Genomic DNA, 17,540 nt, shown 5'->3' on the forward strand with positions numbered 1-17,540 from the left:
ATCTGATATGAGCTGTGGGCTCTCCAGCATGTTCCTCCTGAACAAGTGTTCCAGGCTCACGAACAGCTCAGATGCTGCTAACCAGCTGCCCTTGCAATGGAGAGGCAGCGATGTACAAAGTGAGCCATGGAGATGCTCCCCCTCTCAAGGTGGGAACATTTTGGTGGGGGTGGGGGAAATCTGCCCTGCTACTGCTGGTGATGTAGCTTATTTGTGGATAAGGGATTTCAGTTTACAGGCTGGCACCCCCTCCTCCTGGTACTGGCCAAATCACCCCTCCATCAGTCCAGCAAGTTGGATGCAGGGGGCTCCCCTCTCACTGTGGGGCTTTTTTTCTAGTCCCTTGTCTGTTTATGTACCCATCCTCTTGGCAGCAGCCACTGTCTCTAGGCTCCTACTCAGATCACTGGGCACTGTCTGAGGTTCTTTGCTCAGTGACACCCTCTGGATCCTTGATTTGACCCTATGACCTGCACCCCCATCCCTATTCTTCATAATCAGTTTAATTCTGGGCTCTTCTGTTGCCACCACCCACCGAGCCGGCTGGCCCCAGCATGGGCAGTAAGGCATCCATGTTAAATGCTCTCAGCACCCAGGTTTAACTGTGGAAAGGGACAGGGTACAAAGGAGGGGAATGGACAGGGTTACTTTCCTGTATGTCGGTTTGCAGCTCTCCCCTTTCTGCACCTTGGGAGCGGGAAGGATGGAGCTGGGGCAGGGCACCTCATGGAGCATCTGTAATAGATACTGTTCTGTCTCTACACCTGCTTCCCATCACCCAATAGCATCAGGAGCAGTTCTTTTATTACAAGGGTCTTTGCAACTACGGAAGGCTGAGCAAAGGGCTGACAATGCTTGACACAGGCAGATCCTTCAAGCACACCACGGGGTGGGAAGTTTCGTGGGGCAGCAGTTCTCATGCAACATATTGACCTTTCCTTTCCTCACACTCCAGCCGAGGCTCTCAAAGCACTTTGCAGACATCAATAAATTAACGCCTTTGCCTAGGAAATAATGTTCATTCTTTATCCGTTTTGTAGGGACAGTAGCAGGAGCCACCCAATGAGACAGGGCAGAAATGGGAAGTGAACGCAAGTCTCCCATTGGCAGCCCATTTCCCCTTCTTTAGCCACAACCCAATTTGTATCCATTTGATATTTCTAGGCAGAGATGATTTTTTTGGGGCAGCAAATGGGTGTCTGAATCTTGGCTCCCAAATCTATGCTTAGGCATCTAAATTCATGGCTTCATTTTCTGAGTACCACAGGGTCAGTTGTTATACCAATAAACTAAAAACCAGCAGGATCTTAAAGGGGAAAAGGCAAAATACCATATTTATTGTGAATACAGAAAGAATCATAGTAAGCAGTTAGTTATAGCTATAACATTCCATTCAATCTCATTTATTCACACATTCATTCATACAAACACACACACACACACAGGTTCTGCAAGGTTGTTATCATAGTTACCAGCCTTAGGAATTGCTCATGCCAAGCCACTGGTCAGGTGGCCTGGACACGAGGAAGGAGCAGGGCCTCGTCAGATGCACATCTGATGCTCGTGGAAGTTGGTTTGCAGACTCAGACCCCAAAGTTCTCACTTTCTAGAGTCCATTTTTATAGGAATTTCTTCTTATGCCAGTCTGTGGGAATTGCTTCATCATGCTGTTGCTGAATCACTCAGCAGATGGCACATTCCTGACAGCTCTGTGCTGCCAGATGTTATCTTCTTTGGTTCTCCCATTCTTGAGGCTGTTGGGTGGATTCCAGTCTGCCCTCCAGGGGTCCTCTGGTTATTTCCACTTGACGCCTTCTTCAGCCGATGGACACTGGATTCTTAGGCTGGCACCTCCCTGATCATTCAGTTATTATCCACACCAAGCATCCATCCACATACATCCTCTATCTCTATTTTAATCACAATTGTTAAAGCAAGATGAATACAACAAAAGGGCGGGGAGTCTCTGGGTGCTGTTTCTGTTGTTACAGAGTATTGCTTTGAGTCTCTCTGTGTGAGTAGTTGTTACAAAGAATTGCTTTGAGAACAGATTGTCTTAGAATGTACTAACACAATTAGCAGCTTGCAAGTTTCACACATAGAGGGAGAGAAACAGTACCAAAAACCAAGAGACCTCTTAATTAGTAATACCCTGGAATTTAAACTATGGGGAATCAAACTCATTTGTGATTTTAATACAGAACTTCTTTAATATGATCCAACACAGTCTCCCCACTGCTTTCAGGGGAGGGAGAATGGCAATTCCTGCACCCATGCTTATGGGGCAGAGGGAATGCAGCCCTCCCCTGACTTCCTTAGTTAGAGAATGCTGATTCCACCCACTCTTTCACAGTGGAAACTGCCTCACCAATATTTTCAGGGAAGAAACAACCTCAGCCCCAGGCTTCCCGCAAGAGGTGTGTGGCCTTATGTCCAGGATTGTAACAAGGGGAGAGGGAAGGGAAGGGATGTGTGTCTCCTCATGGGCTTTGGGGAGCATGTGAAATCCTTCCCACCCCTGGTTTAAGCGTGGAGGGGAAAACGCAGCCCACACCCACACTGACAGACTTGGGAAAGGTGGTAAGTGGCCCCCACCCCTGCATTTGGCTTTTACAAACAGAATACATAACTGGGGTGGGTTTGTAACATGGATGAAGATTAGTAGGGGGTGTTACCTGGTAATGGACAAAATTTCCCATCTCACTATCTTATCCTAGGGTATTATTCTGCTGCCCATCACCATGGTATCTGAGCATGTAAAATCAATAGGAAAACAGTAAAGTCCCTACTAGCCTGCAGCACCATGTGACAATTGGTGTTTGCCTTCTTCCCCACATTCTCATTTTAACATACCTGCAACTAAAGTAAGGGTCACTCGAATGCAGTGACAAATTATCACTTAGGCCTTGTCTATATTGCAGCTGCTACAGTAACAGTAACCATACCCCTTTCTGGCGTCTGACTTTATTAACCAGCCCGTTGATTTGCTTTTAGTTCCGTCATTGCTCTGAGTCGAAAATCCCTGTAAGACAGGGATTTTCAATTCACTTTCTCTAGTCTCTCCAGTAATGTTTGGATAGAAACCCACCTCACCACCATGGCCACCTACAAGGTCAGAAAAACCTTAACAGTTATCTTTTGTCTGTCTACAGTTCAGAGTACCCTTGTTAATCTGGGAACACCTAGCTCTTACACAACGCCTAGCTTACATAGATCTTTTCATCATTAGATCTGTGTGCTTTACAAAAAAGGCACATTTTAGCTTGGGAATCTGAGGCACAGAAGCAAAGTGACTTTCCCTAGCTCATGGTTTCTCAAGCCATGGGTTGGCACCCAAAATAAAGGGTTGTGTGGCAGCTGGTGTCCCACAGGGCTGGCTGGGATCACTTCTGTGCTCTATGCATTGCAACCTCTGGGGACCCAGGGCGGCTCAAGTTTGGCCCAGACATCACCACAACAGGAATCCAGGTACGCCAAGTTTGAGTCAGTGGCGCTGCAATCCCCAGAGCCAGCTCACAACTCCACACTCAAACTTGGTCCAGTCAGGGCAGCAGGTCCAAACCCAGCCAGCCCCACAGCACAGGAGCTGTCACTGTGGGGTGAGTGCCAGGCAGGACCCAACCCCCTGGGGGACAGGATCTGACCAAAACCACCCCAGGGCCTCCACCCCCAGACTATTTACTGAGTCACAACAGGACATAAACATTTACAAATGGGTCCCAAGCCCACAAAGGTTGGGAACCACAGGCCTAGCTCACCCAGCAGCAGAGCTGGGAACAGAAATCAAGACCATAGGCCAGTCAGTTTAATTACCAACTAAAAGTTTGAACAGAAAAGTCTGAGGCAAAAATTTCTTTGACTGCTGCATTTATTATTTCCTGATTCCCTATACAGGGGAGTTTTTACTAAGAACACAAGCTCTCTGGAAAGGACAGTCCTTGTATTGTGTATTGATACAGATGCAGTTGAGCCTGTAAACAATTTCCCAGGATGTGTGAGTAGCGCTAGGTAATTTTCATACGCAAGAGAAGGGATGGGCCCCTACCCTGCGGAGCTTGCAGCCTAAGAACAGGCAGACAGAGGTAAGGGAAGAGGATTTTCTATGCAGGATAATGTTCTCTTTGGGAAGCAGAAACATAGCTTTTAAGAGGGACTGAAAGTTGGAGGAGACAGTCCAGTCTATGTTCCACTCTGATCTGAAAAAAATAAAAAATAAAGGTAGCTATGGAGTGAAGTGTGCAGCCTGACTTCCTGCTAGACCCAACCACACCAGGTAGGGATTTTAAACACAGCCCAGCTGTTCTGTTAACGATGGGTGCCTGGCCTCAGCCCCATATCCGCAGGATTCATCCAACAGTCACCATTTAAAAGGAGTCATCACTGACCAGGCAGAGTTAAGCAGAGGTCTGTATGTGGCTGTGCATTGCACCAGTACTTCCTATTCGACTCAGTTTCTGCAGAAACCAAGCTTGTCACCGAGTGACATTTCTAGCTCATATGGTTGCAGAGAAACCCCCAGTGCTAGAGCCTTCAGAACAAGTCAGAGGAATCACACTTCACTTAGCTACCTCTGTGCAATTTAAGTTTCACTACAATGATTGGAACAGCCTTTTTAGTAAAGCAGCCACCAGCTGCTCTGAGTAGAGCAGTCCTACTCCCTGAGATATGGGGACAGTTCCTCAGCTGGTGGAAACTTACATAGTTTCATGAATATCAATAGTGCTAAGCTGATTTACACTGTCCCACTTCTCCCAAGACTGATACCTGAAATCAGTCTATGGATAAAGTTAATTTCAGAAGTCCCTGTAGTGTTCAGATGGTGAGAGTAAGGCCATTTAAGATGCCATGCGCCCCAGGAGGCAAGTTAGCCATCAAGGTTTTTGAAGCTGTTGCCATGTCATATGGGGGTGGGGGTGTCTTGTTTTAATACCAGTTCAGAGTCAAATCAGAGTGACTAACTCTAGAATCTGTCTGTTCTGCATCTGGAGTGTTGGTCAGGGATGTCAAACATGACAATTATTAGCTCAATGGCTCTTTAGCTCAGTTATTTGGAAGCTTACTTTGCCCATCCATGGGTCTTTCCAGAGTTCTAGCCCCTTGGGAGACACTATCATGTTCCACTAGGTGGCAAGACCGACTGGCCAGTCCATTAGCTCCCCTTGGCAGCATCAGCCTCTTCCATTTAGCAAGAGATCTCTGTGAAAGGCAAAAACGGATTTGGAATTAGATCTGAAGTACACAGGTCTTTATGTACAGAAGAATGCACCAAATCAGCAGGAATACAGCCCAAAACACCAGCCCCTCTGAAATTCAAAGAGGGGAGGAGAAGCATTATCTAATGATCCCTTCTGGCCCTAATTTATTAACACATTCCAAAAGAAAGTTGCATTGAGCAGTTTAAGATATTTACCTAGACCCCCCCCCCCACTACTATACAGAGTTACATTTCACCCAGGGCTTTGTAGCTAAATTGCGGTGTTCCAAGCCAGCCCCCTCTCAGTGCAGGACTGTTCTAGCAGAGAGAATGGGACCAACTTGCATTTCACTTTCCCTCCTTTTTTGACCATGAGATCGGTGTTCAGATCTGATGGGAAAGGGATCTGGAGGTGAAGGAAGCCCCACTTCTGCGCTGAAGAGAGTTGTCAATCTCACCTTGCATGATAGCTGCTGTGTGCCCACTTCATGCCATCCAGCAGGCAAGAGATCTCAGAACTGCTCAGGGTTCAGAAGGGCACCTCCAGATGGCCCTAGGAAACAGATTTGCACCATCTTGACAGTCAGTTAAGAACAGGGCTGCAGATGCCACAGAAGTAGGAACTCATTCAATTAAGGGCCTCTAAACAAGAAGAGCACCACATCAAAGAAGCCAATGCCCTGCAAGTGAAAGCTTATAGGAGAGGTGAGTGACAGCCATTGGCACACAGGGCTTAGCTGCCAAAGTCTCTCCTCCTTGTTCTTGCATGTAGTTGGAGATCCTGTGGCTATTTCACTGAGCCACAGCTCTTGGTTTTACATGCACTCCAAATGCTCAGTACTCATTCAGTGAGGCTGGGGGGATGGGGAGATTAAAGGATAGGTAGTGTGGCCTAGTGGACAAAGCACTGGACAGAGACTCAGGAGAGCTGGGTTTTATTCCAACCTCTGCCGCTGGCCAAGTTCCTTCCACTATTTGTGCCTGTTTCCATATCTGTAAAATGGGGATACCACCACCAACCTTTATAAAAGGTGTTGCGATCAACAGATGAAAAGCTCTGTACAGCTGCTGGGTGCTAGGCAATCCAGGCTGCAGGGAGAGGGACTGAAATAGCATCTGGCACTAAGGCTGGTGTAAATCTTTAGGGCCCACTCTGTGCCTGCACAGAGACAGCAGAGGGGCTACCCCAGGGACTCTGAACCTGAAGGTGTGAGACACAGAAATGATCACCAGAACATGAGCTAATTGCAAACCACAGCAAGTGGTTTCCATCCCATTTAGTATTTTGCCTTCAAGCCCCCACAGACCTGGCTGCTCTGCAACCAATTGTCACTCCTACTCAGCCAATAACCAGCACCAAAAGCTGAGCAACATCTTGCACTCACCTGCCGGATTTGGCAGCAGGTAGTCTCCAGGACAGGGGCACCAGCTCCTCACTTAAAGAGAGGGGGAAAAAAAACCAAACAGCCCATTAGCCCACCACAATCTCAGTCTTATGGACACGACATGCTACTGGAACAGGAAACAGCCCTTCCAAATGACAAAGCCTGAAAATGAACAGTCCTTGAGATAGCTCTACAAGTCTGTATCTAGATACAGGCCCCTCTCCCATCCCTAGATACCTCTGGGCCAGGCAAAGCCTGTGCATAGACACTCCTAGCACATGTATTTTCCTGAAATGTTGCTGGACAGTTACAATGGAACAAACTGAACAGCGACCGTCAAGGAAAACAGGTCACTTTTGGCTCCTTTTTGACCACGTCAGCTACACAAGAGAGACAGACGCAGCTTCGATAGGGCCGTGGGAATGTTGGAGGGCACTTCTGGGGGAGGAAAAGGCAAACAAAGCATGCCCAATTATTATTGGCTTCCTTAACCATGCTGCTCAGCTTACCTGCTGACCAACAGAAGCCACGCTCTTCCACCCCACCACACCCTCCCCCCTCCGGCCCCGCTTCAGCGGGCAGCTTTTTAAAAACCCAACGGAACACGAGTGTAGAGCAAACCACTTACCCTGCTGGGAAAGCAAGTGAAAGCAATACCAGGCTCATGCCTGACTGGTTCCAGCATCTCAAGGCTCCGTCCCAGCATCTGGAAGAGAGGAATGGCAGGATAAAAATTGATCTCTAGTAAATAAGCAATATATCATTCACCATTTTATGACATACTAAAAATGTAAATTAATGATAATTTAAGACTATTAAGCTATATAATTGTCTAAATACAGGTGTATAGTTATAGTACACCCACCTAGGTAGCAAAAAGATGTACCAAATCTAGTGTAAAGGCTCTATTTAGTTTTAGACCAACTTGTTTTAATGGTTATATCAATTTAACTGAAGCGCAAATAGAAAAATTATTAAAAATCAATTATTTAAATCACCCCACTCTGGGCAGGATCTACACAAGTCTGGGGAGCATATGCTGTTGAAGGCTTCATGACCTTGCTACATGTGAAATAGTGGAGATGGCGCTTCAATGGGGGTGAGGGGAATCTCTCTTCCACCTCCTAAGACAGCTTTCGGGCCTCATATTATTGCCATACACAAAATTCACCCACCTAGTGAAACACCTTATTCAGGACCACCCCCTTTCTAACACCACCAAACACAGGCCTCTGCCAATTTGCAGGCACACAGCTTCCTGCAGTGTTTTGTTCCTGTGTGCAAAACCAACCACCCATCCCTACTACTAGGCATCAGCCTTTGCACACAGGGTGCTTAGCTGCCTCTTCACAGGCTCGTGGGATAGACCCCAGGAGCTCACTTCCTGCTCCAGCACCTCCCAAGTCCACGGTACACATCTGATGAAGTGAGCTGTGGCTCACGAAAGCTCATGCTCAAATAAATTGGTTAGTCTCTAAGGTGCCACAAGTACTCCTTTTCTTTTTGCGAAGTTTAAAAAAAATACTGCCTGAACCCCAGCACCTCTTTAATTACAAATTAAGCAACAAACACAGGAGACCCTTCCAGGCACATAGCGAGGTGCAAACCCAGATGACCCTCTCCCCCCAGACCCACAACAGAGCCTCCCCGGATTTACAGCTAAACAGCCCTTTAAGTCTTCCCAGCTGTAGAGCCCTGCAAATCCCCGGGGGAACGGCTTTATATCCCGGGGTATCCGCGCAGGGCTCTGACAGCAAGAGCCGGGTGGGCAGGTTGAGGAACTTGCGGTGCAGACCCTCCACCTGCCCTGGGCAGGGGGTCCGAGCAGCCCCCTGTCCGTGTCCCTGCCCCCCAGCCCAGGCCAGGGGACTTGGAGGCGCAGCGCGGCCAGAATAAGCAGAGCCCTGCGAATCCACAGGCCATTTCTGCAGCTCGGATGCGGATACACGTTTTTGTACCCAGCAGGGCTCTCCCCAGCTGCCCCTGCTATGATCAGCGCTTGCCCCCCCAGCCAGGTGGGAGTCCACCCCGGACCTGCAGAGCCCCATTCCGTGGGGAGGCCCAGGGAGGGACCCTTTGTATTTCCAACACCTACAAAATATTACAGCCCAACCCGCCCCCCAGAAACTTGAGCAGCCGCAGCTCAGCTTGCAGGGGGCAGAGCACCCAGACGCCCCCGGGGAAGAGAGGATGGCGGCGGATTGCAAACGCCCCCGGGCCCTACCCGAGCGATCGTCTCCCACGCGCACCCAGCCGCCGACCGCACAGGAAAAGAGAGAAGCGTCTCCGGGACGTGGCTTTTAAGAGTCAGCCCTGCCAGCGGCGATGCTCTGATTGGCTCCTCCGCGAGGCCGTCCTGCAAAGCCTTCTGGGAGCTGTAGTTCAACTCGCTTGCGACCTGCCTTTAGCCTGTAACTAGCATAGGCACACTGAGGTTGCAAAGCCAGGGGCTGAAAAGTTAGGAAGCTCCGGAGTTGAGGCTGTCTTGTCTGTGCCATCTGAAAGCTGATGTACTCAATGTTTTCTTTGCCTCTGTCTTCACGAACAAGGTCAGCTCCCAGACTGCTGCACTGGGCAGCACAGCATGGGGAGGAGGTGACCAGCCCTCTGTGGAGAAAGAAGTGGTTCGGGACTATTTAGAAAAGCTGGACGAGCACAAATCCATGGGGCCGGACGAGTTGCATCCGAGAGTGCTAAAGGAGTTGGCAGATGTGATTGCAGAGCCATTGGCCATTATCTTTGAAAACTCTGGTGATCGGGGGAAGTCCCGGAAGACTGGAAAAAGGCTAATGTAGTGCCCATCTTTAAAAAAGGGAAGAAGGAGGATCCTGGGAACTACAGGCCAGTCAGCCTCACCTCAGTCCCTGGAAAAATCATGGAGCAGGTCCTCAAGGAGTCAATTCTAAAGCACTTAGAGGAGAGGAAAGTGATCAGGAACAGTCAGCATGGATTCACCAAGGGCAAGTCATGCTTGACTAATCTAATTGCCTTTTATGACGAGATAACTGGCTCTGTGGATGAGGGGAAAGCAGTGGACATGTTGTTCCTTGACTTTAGCAAAGCTTTTGACACGGTCTCCCACAGTATTCTTGCCAGTAAGTTAAAGAAGTATGGGCTGGATGAATGGACGATAAGGTGGATAGAAAGCTGGCTAGATTCTCGGGATTAACGGGTAGTGATCAATAGCTCCATGTCTAGTTGGCAGCCAGTATCAAGTGGAGTGCCCCAAGGCTTGGTCCTGGGGCTGGTTTTGTTCAATATCTTCATAAATGATCTGGAGGATGGTGTGGATTGCACCCTCAGCAAGTTTGCAGATGACACTAAACTGGGAGGAGAGGTAGATACGCTGGAGGGCAGGGATAGGATACAGAGGGCCCTAGACAAATTAGAGGATTGGGCCAAAAGAAATCTGATGAGGTTCAACAAGGACAAGTGCAGAGTCCTGCACTTAGGATGGAAGAATCCCATACACCGCTACAGACTAGGGACCGAATGCCTAGGCAGCAGTTCTGCGGAAAAGGACCTAGGGGTGACAGTGGACGAGAAGCTGGATATGAGTCAGCAGTGTGCCCTTGTTGCCAAGAAGGCCAATGGCATTTTGGGATGTATAAGTAGGGGCATTGCCAGCAGATCGAGGGACGTGATCGTTCCCCTCTATTCGGCATTGGTGAGGCCTCATCTGGAGTACTGTGTCCAGTTTTGGGCCCCACACTACAAGAAGGATGTGAAAAAATTGGAAAGAGTCCAGCGGAGGACAACAAAAATGATTAGGGGACTGGAACACATGACTTATGAGGAGAGGCTGAGGGAACTGGGATTGTTTAGTCTGCAGAAAAGAAGAATGAGGGGGGATTTGATAGCTGCTTTCAACTACCTGAAAAGGGGTTCCAAAGAGGATGGATCTAGACTGTTCTCAGTGGTAGCGGATGACAGAATGAGGAGTAGTGGTCTCAAGTTGCAGTGGGGGAGGTTTAGGTTGGATATTAGGTAAAACTTTAGATAAGACTTTAGATAAATTAGATTAGATAAAACTTTTTCACTAGGAGGGTGGTGAAACACTGGAATGCGTTACCTAGGGAGGTGGTGGAATCTCTTTCCTTAAAAAGAAAGAGATTCCCTCTCCTCCAAAGTGTGCATGTATGGGGGAGGGGTGTGTTCCACTCATCCGCCCACATGAGACAGGGATGTACCCTCCCTCTTCCCCCCCTCCCCCCCCCAAAAATAAAGCTTAAGGAAACACAGTGCAGGGGCTATATTCCTGCATGCCATCCCCAAAACCAAATGTTGGTGGCATGCTCCCCATCCACCTGAAAGCATGTGTTGCGGGGGCATTGTGTTTTTTCTGTCCACGCCCTTCTGAGAGCATGGAGGGAGGCATGTTTCCTAGTCATCTAAATGCGTGGGAGAGGGGAAAATGTGTTCTCCATTCCTCCTTCAAAAGTGTGGAGAATGCGGGGGAAACATGTCCCATGCTGTCCTCAAAAGCATGTAAGGTATACGTTCTCCCTACTCTCCAAAAAGCAGCAGCGAAGGTGGGTGTATCCCCATTCCCCCCCCTACAAAAGCAGCAGGAGGATTCCATTTTCCATACATACCCCTCTTCCAAAAGTACAAGTGAGGTTTTTCCCAACCCCCTCCTTCTGAAACAATTGTGTGAGATTTCCAGTCTACCACCCTCTGGAAACTTTGGGGAGAAGTCTTCCCCCCAGAAAATTCACAGGGACTGAATTCCACCCCAAAAGCATTCCACCTCTCCTTCCCCCAGGATGCCTTGACTGTTGCTGTTTCCCTGGATACAGGGTCTGAACTGACACTCATAACTTGAAATCTGTCTGAAAAGTTGGTGAACGGAATTTGTCTTCAAAATGTTAAAGGGGAAGAAAGACCACATGTTCCATGTTGTCCAAAACAGAGAGATTGCTTGCAGGGCCTGGTCACGTCAGAGCCTAAAGAGCATAGGTATTTGGAGTTCCAAAGCGGGGAAAAGAAATCACTCACAAATTGTGCCATTTACGTTATGTCTGAATTGAAGGTCACTGTGGTCACTGTGGTTATTGGATTAGACCTCCTGATAGGGGTAAGAGTCTACACTGATATTGTTAATAACATAGAATCATAGAATATAAGGGTTGGAAGGGACCCCAGAAGGTCATCTAGTCCAACCCCCTGCTCAAAGCAGGACCAATTCCCAGTTAAATCATCCCAGCCAGGGCTTTGTCAAGCCTGACCTTAAAAACCTCTAAGGAAGGAGATTCTACCACCTCCCTAGGTAACGCATTCCAGTGTTTCACCACCCTCATAGTGAAAAAGTTTTTCCTAATATCCAATCTAAACCTCCCCCACTGTAACTTGAGACCATTAGTCCTCGTTCTGTCATCTGATACCATTGAGAACAGTCTAGAGCCATCCTCTTTGGAACCCCCTTTCAGGTAGTTGAAAACAGCTATCAAATCCCCCCTCATTCTTCTCTTCTGCAGGCTAAACAATCCCAGCTCCCTCAGCCTCTCCTCATAACTCATATGTTCCAGACCCCTAATCATTTTTGTTGCCCTTCGCTGGACTCTCTCCAATTTATCCACATCCTTCTTGAAGTGTGGGGCCCAAAACTGGACACAGTACTCCAGATGAGGCCTCACCAATGTCGAATAGAGGGGAACGATCACGTCCCTCGATCTGCTCGCTATGCCCCTACTTATACATCCCAAAATGCCATTGGCCTTCTTGGCAACAAGGGCACACTGCTGACTCATATCCAGCTTCTCGTCCACTGTCACCCCTAGGTCCTTTTCCGCAGAACTGCTGCCTAGCCATTCGGTCCCTAGTCTGTAGCTGTGCATTGGGTTCTTCCGTCCTAAGTGCAGGACCCTGCACTTATCCTTATTGAACCTCATCAGATTTCTTTTGGCCCAATCCTCCAATTTGTCTAGGTCCTTCTGTATCCTATCCCTCCCCTCCAGCGTATCTACCACTCCTCCCAGTTTAGTATCATCCACAAATTTGCTGAGAGTGCAATCCACACCATCCTCCAGATCATTTATGAAGATATTGAACAAAACTGGCCCCAGGACCGACCCTTGGGGCACACCACTTGATACCGGCTGCCAACTAGACATGGAGCCATTGATCACTACCCGTTGAGCCCGACAATCTAGCCAGCTTTCTACCCACCTTATAGTGCATTCTTCCAGCCCATATTTCCTTAACTTGCTGACAAGAATACTGTGGGAGACCGTGTCAAAAGCTTTGCTAAAGTCAAGAAACAATACATCCACTGCTTTCCCTTCATCCACAGAACCAGTAATCTCATCATAGAAGGCGATTAGATTAGTCAGGCATGACCTTCCCTTGGTGAATCCATGCTGGCTGTTCCTGATCACTTTCCTCTCATGCAAGTGCTTCAGGATTGATTCTTTGAGGACCTGCTCCATGATTTTTCCAGGGACTGAAGTGAGGCTGACTGGCCTGTAGTTCCCAGGATCCTCCTTCTTCCCTTTTTTAAAGATTGGCACTACATTAGCCTTTTTCCAGTCATCCGGGACTTCCCCGGTTCGCCACGAGTTTTCAAAGATAATGGCCAATGGCTCTGCAATCACAGCCGCCAGTTCCTTCAGCACTCTCGGATGCAACTCGTCCGGCCCCATGGACTTGTGCACGTCCAGCTTTTCTAAAAAGTCCCTAACCACCTCTATCTCCACAGAGGGCTGGCCATCTCTTCCCCATTTTGTGATGCCCAGCGTAGCAGTCTGGGAGCTGACCTTGTTAGTGAAAACAGAGGCAAAAAAAGCATTGAGTACATTAGCTTTTTCCACATCCTCTGTCACTAGTTTGCCTCCCTCATTCAGTAAGGGGCCCACACATTCCTTGGCTTTCTTCTTGTTGCCAACATACCTGAAGAAACCCTTCTTGTTACTCTTGACATCTCTGGCTAGGTGCAGCTCCAGGTGCGATTTGGCCCTCCTGATAACATTCCTACATGCCCTAGCAATATTTTTATACTCTTCCCTGGTCATATGTCCAACCTTCCACTTCTTGTAAGCTTCTTTTTTATGTTTAAGATCCGCTAAGATTTCACCATTAAGCCAAGCTGGTCGCCTGCCATATTTACTATTCTTTCGACTCATCGGGATGGTTTGTCCCTGTAACCTCAACAGGGATTCCTTGAAATACAGCCAGCTCTCCTGGACTCCTTTCCCCTTCAAGTTAGTCCCCCAGGGGATCCTGGCCATCCGTTCCCTGAGGGAGTCGAAGTCTGCTTTCCTGAAGTCCAGGGTCCGTATCGTGCTGCTTACCTTTCTTCCCTGTGTCAGGATCCTGAACTCAACCAACTCATGGTCACTGCCCCCCAGATTCCCATCCACTTTTGCTTCCCCTACTAATTCTACCCGGTTTGTGAGCAGCAGGTCAAGAAAAGCGCCCCCCCCTAGTTGGCTCCTCTAGCACTTGCGCCAGGAAATTGTCCCCTACGCTTTCCAAAAACTTCCTGGATTGTCTATGCACCGCTGTATTGCTCTCCCAGCAGATATCAGGAAAATTAAAGTCACCCATGAGAATCAGGGCATGCGATCCAGTAGCTTCCGTGAGCTGCCGGAAGAAAGCCTCATCTACCTCATCCCCCTGGTCCGGTGGTCTATAGCAGACTCCCCCCACTACATCACTCTTGTTGCACACACTTCTAAACTTAATCCAAACTTAATTCTAAACATCCTACAGTCAAGAAGTCAAGTGGTATGCTAGAATAGCCTGCAATCCCACCAGCTTCCCAGCTGGTAAACGAGGCCTCAGCTGCATACTTCTAATGCCTGCAACTTCTCCATGTGGGTATGGGGTGCTGGGGAAGAGACATAACATGTTAACACTGGTGAAATAAAGATTAAATATATTAGCTGTGAAAGCTGCAATTGATTTAATCTTGGGTATAGTATGAGCCACTGTCTATGAGACAAGGACTATGAGCTTGTCCTGCAAACAGAGAGAGTGTACCATGCAGAATGTTCTTAGATAAAACAAAGCCATTTGCACCTTTCCCACAGAAGCATCTTATCACTTCTGAATAATGTAATGCTTTGTGGGCAGGCGGAAAAGAGAAAAAAAGAGCACCCTGGTTGGTTTTACAGGGCAATGTATAAACTACAGAATGCAGTGTGTTTTAACATGAGCTGCCATTGATTTCTTGCTTTGAGTGAGATGAACGAAAAATAGAATTTAGTTTACTCATGCAGGCAGTCTGGTGTGTCGGGCTCCACCAAATGCTAATGAACCTGGGCTTTTTCTGTAGATGTCTGAAAAAATTGTCCTTGTTATTAAGACTACATTTAACTTGGGTTCCAACTGACCAATGGACACCAGGCCACTGGAAGTTTCTCAACACTGCATTAAAGCCCCCCCCCCCCCCCGGTGTGCTCCAGACACAGTGACAGATTGCTAAAGAAAAGGCTGGAAGCTGGAGAAGACAGAAGAGAAAATGAATGAGGACGAAGAGAAAAGATGCTGCAGATGAAGGACTAACGACTCTTCAGAAGGCTGGGGTGTATAATCCAACATCTCCGCCCACACAAAAAATGCTGGGGAAGATTGCCCTGAGACTACCGCCACTGCCCCCCTCCACTTCCAAAAAACATCAGTCTGGGGTTCAAGATTGTCCTCTCCCACCCCAAAAGGCAGGGGTGCAAGGATTGCCCACTTTTCTAGCTCCCCCTTGAGGCTATGGAGGGGAACCTGCCTCTGCTCACTACTCCCTTGCCGAGACCTGGGACACCCCCTCCCACTCCATGAGGACATGGCGGAGAATCAACTTTTTTCTCTCTGCCCTTCCCCCTTGCCTGCGGCAGTGAATCTGTCCCTTCATCCAGTGCCCAGGTACCGTGGCTCTCAACCTTTCCAGACTATTGTACCCCTTTCTCAGGAGTCTGATTTCTGCCCTGCTGCCTGAGCCCGAAGCTGAAGCCTGAGCCCCACCGCCCAGACCTGAAGCATGTAGCTTAGCTGCGCGGGGCCCCAGGCAGTTGTCCTGCTTTCCACCCCCTAACACCAACCCTGCACTTGTAACCCCTCTAAACCCGTCCCATGACCCCTTTCAGGGTGGCAAATCCCTGGTTGAGAAACACTGATATAGTATATAGAGCAGTATAAACAAGTCATTGTATGAAATTTTAGTTTGTACTGACTTCGCTAGTGCTTTTTACACAGCCAGTTGTAAACCTAGGCAAATATCTAGGTAAGTTGACAAATTCCCTGGAAGAACTTTGCGTGCCCCTGGTTGAGAACCACTGCCCAGGGACACCCACACACCCAACCAAATGTTGCCGTGGGGGATTGCCTCTCCTTCCTCTCCATTAGGGTGTGATCAGCCACTTACACTGGAGGAGGGAAGCAAAGGGAGGGATTGCCATCACACTCCCTTCTCTAGCCTCATTTCAGAGAGTTCCCTACCAGTAAATAACCTCAGCACAGCCCCTAGGCTCACAGCAGTTCCTCTTCTAGTTATAGCTGCTATATCAAGCTCTATACAAATCAATTAACAGGTTTCTCGAGGAATCCTTGCTGGTTTATGTACCCACCACTTCCTCCAAAACATTTTCAGGCTTCCATACAAGTTCCCAAAATTGCTCTGCATCTAGACAGCTGTCCCCTCCCATCACTAGACATCTCAGGTAACTGTGCAGCTGGCCAATGGAACAAACTGAACAGGGACGGTAAAGAAAAATGAGTCATTCTTGGCTTCTTTTCAACTATGTCAGCTATAGGAGTGCTGTGGATTTGATAAGGGCATGGTCAGTTAAAAATGATTGTAGTGAGTGAAAGATACTACACTGCACCTGCCTGCCCTTCCTTCTTTAGAGAAAGGGTTTTTAAAGGGGTTCCCATGTCATTTTCCTTTATTCTCCATTCTCCTGCAAGCCTCCCACCCTTGCGACAGCTGACAGGGTACACTAGGAGGACAAGATATTAGGTCTGGTTTAGCCATCCATTAGGAAATATTAGACAGGATAGCAGCACTGATCAGCCTTACAACTGTCGCATGTATTGATGTTAATAAAATGGGTACATTTCAGGTGCAGCCTCAGGTCAGCTGTAGCAAACAGATTAAATCAGGAGGGCTAAACTATGAAATCATAGTCCTGGAACATTTTTTTTTCTTCATGGTAGGGCAGGAGAGAACAAGGTATTCAGAACATTATTACTGCAAATTGTTATATGAACACTCAAATCATAGAATCATAGAATATTAGGGTTGGAAGGGACCTCAGGAGGTCATCTAGTCCAACCCCCTGCTCAAAGCAGGACCAATCCCCAACTAAAGCATCGCTGCCAGGGCTTTGTCAAGCCTGACCTTAAAAACCTCAAAGGAAGGAGATTCAACCACCTCCCTAGGTAATGCATCCATCAAAAACATTAAGCAACAGGCCTCTTTATGTCACTGCTAAAATTCCATTCTACTGAAGCGAAACCTCAGAAATTAAGGGAGATAGTCTTGCCATGTAACATGGCTGGTCAGTGACATCAGCAGAATAATGCACTCAGCTTCCTCCCACCTGTCCAACTGTACTAATCACAAAAGGTATCCTCACAGAACGCTCAGATCCTTAAGCCCAAAACAATCATAGCTCAAAACAATGTCAACACTCAACTGGGCAAGTAAAGATGGTGGTGGGAGACCTATCTATATATATACACATGCAAAGAATGTAAAGATTCTATATTTCCCTTACTGTCACTCATTTAAAATGACACTGAATACATAAGTCACAGTTGCCCCATGAAACATCACATCATGTTTACTATTTCCATTGCACTTGATAAAAAACAGACTGATCTGTATTCTAATTATGGAAAGAGCCTTGTCATAACAGCAGGTTCGTTGAAGTACATAGCTTTTGCTGCAAATTTCTGCACCTACATGGACTGAGGGGCAATTAAATGCTTCTTAGTAGCAATTTTAGTTACCAAAAGCTTTCTTGGTA

At 47.8% G+C, this 17,540-nt stretch overlaps 1 long non-coding RNA gene and 3 other non-coding genes across 5 annotated transcripts; all 4 read right to left on the reverse strand.

The window, feature by feature from the left end:
- Nucleotides 1-3,850: 3,850 nt before the first annotated feature.
- LOC125624586 (uncharacterized) lies at nucleotides 3,851-8,889 on the reverse strand. 2 transcript variants are annotated; one of them, XR_007353361.2, is made up of 6 exons: nucleotides 8,804-8,889; nucleotides 7,208-7,285; nucleotides 6,580-6,630; nucleotides 5,653-5,747; nucleotides 5,061-5,196; nucleotides 3,851-4,196 (listed from the first exon to the last, which is right to left on the reverse strand). It is a non-coding gene; the product is annotated as an uncharacterized LOC125624586 (long non-coding RNA). The 2 variants fall into 2 exon arrangements; XR_007353360.2 differs by having other exon boundaries at nucleotides 3,851-5,196.
- LOC125624911 (small nucleolar RNA SNORD99) lies at nucleotides 4,318-4,389 on the reverse strand. Its single transcript, XR_007353432.1, has one exon. It is a non-coding gene; the product is annotated as a small nucleolar RNA SNORD99 (small nucleolar RNA).
- LOC125624904 (small nucleolar RNA SNORA44) lies at nucleotides 5,887-6,019 on the reverse strand. Its single transcript, XR_007353426.2, has one exon. It is a non-coding gene; the product is annotated as a small nucleolar RNA SNORA44 (small nucleolar RNA).
- LOC125624903 (small nucleolar RNA SNORA16B/SNORA16A family) lies at nucleotides 6,856-6,999 on the reverse strand. The gene has a single exon (XR_007353425.1). It is a non-coding gene; the product is annotated as a small nucleolar RNA SNORA16B/SNORA16A family (small nucleolar RNA).
- Nucleotides 8,890-17,540: the final 8,651 nt, after the last annotated feature.

Source organism: Caretta caretta, chromosome 19, assembly GCF_965140235.1.
Source record: "Caretta caretta isolate rCarCar2 chromosome 19, rCarCar1.hap1, whole genome shotgun sequence".
NCBI lineage: Eukaryota > Metazoa > Chordata > Testudines > Cheloniidae > Caretta > Caretta caretta.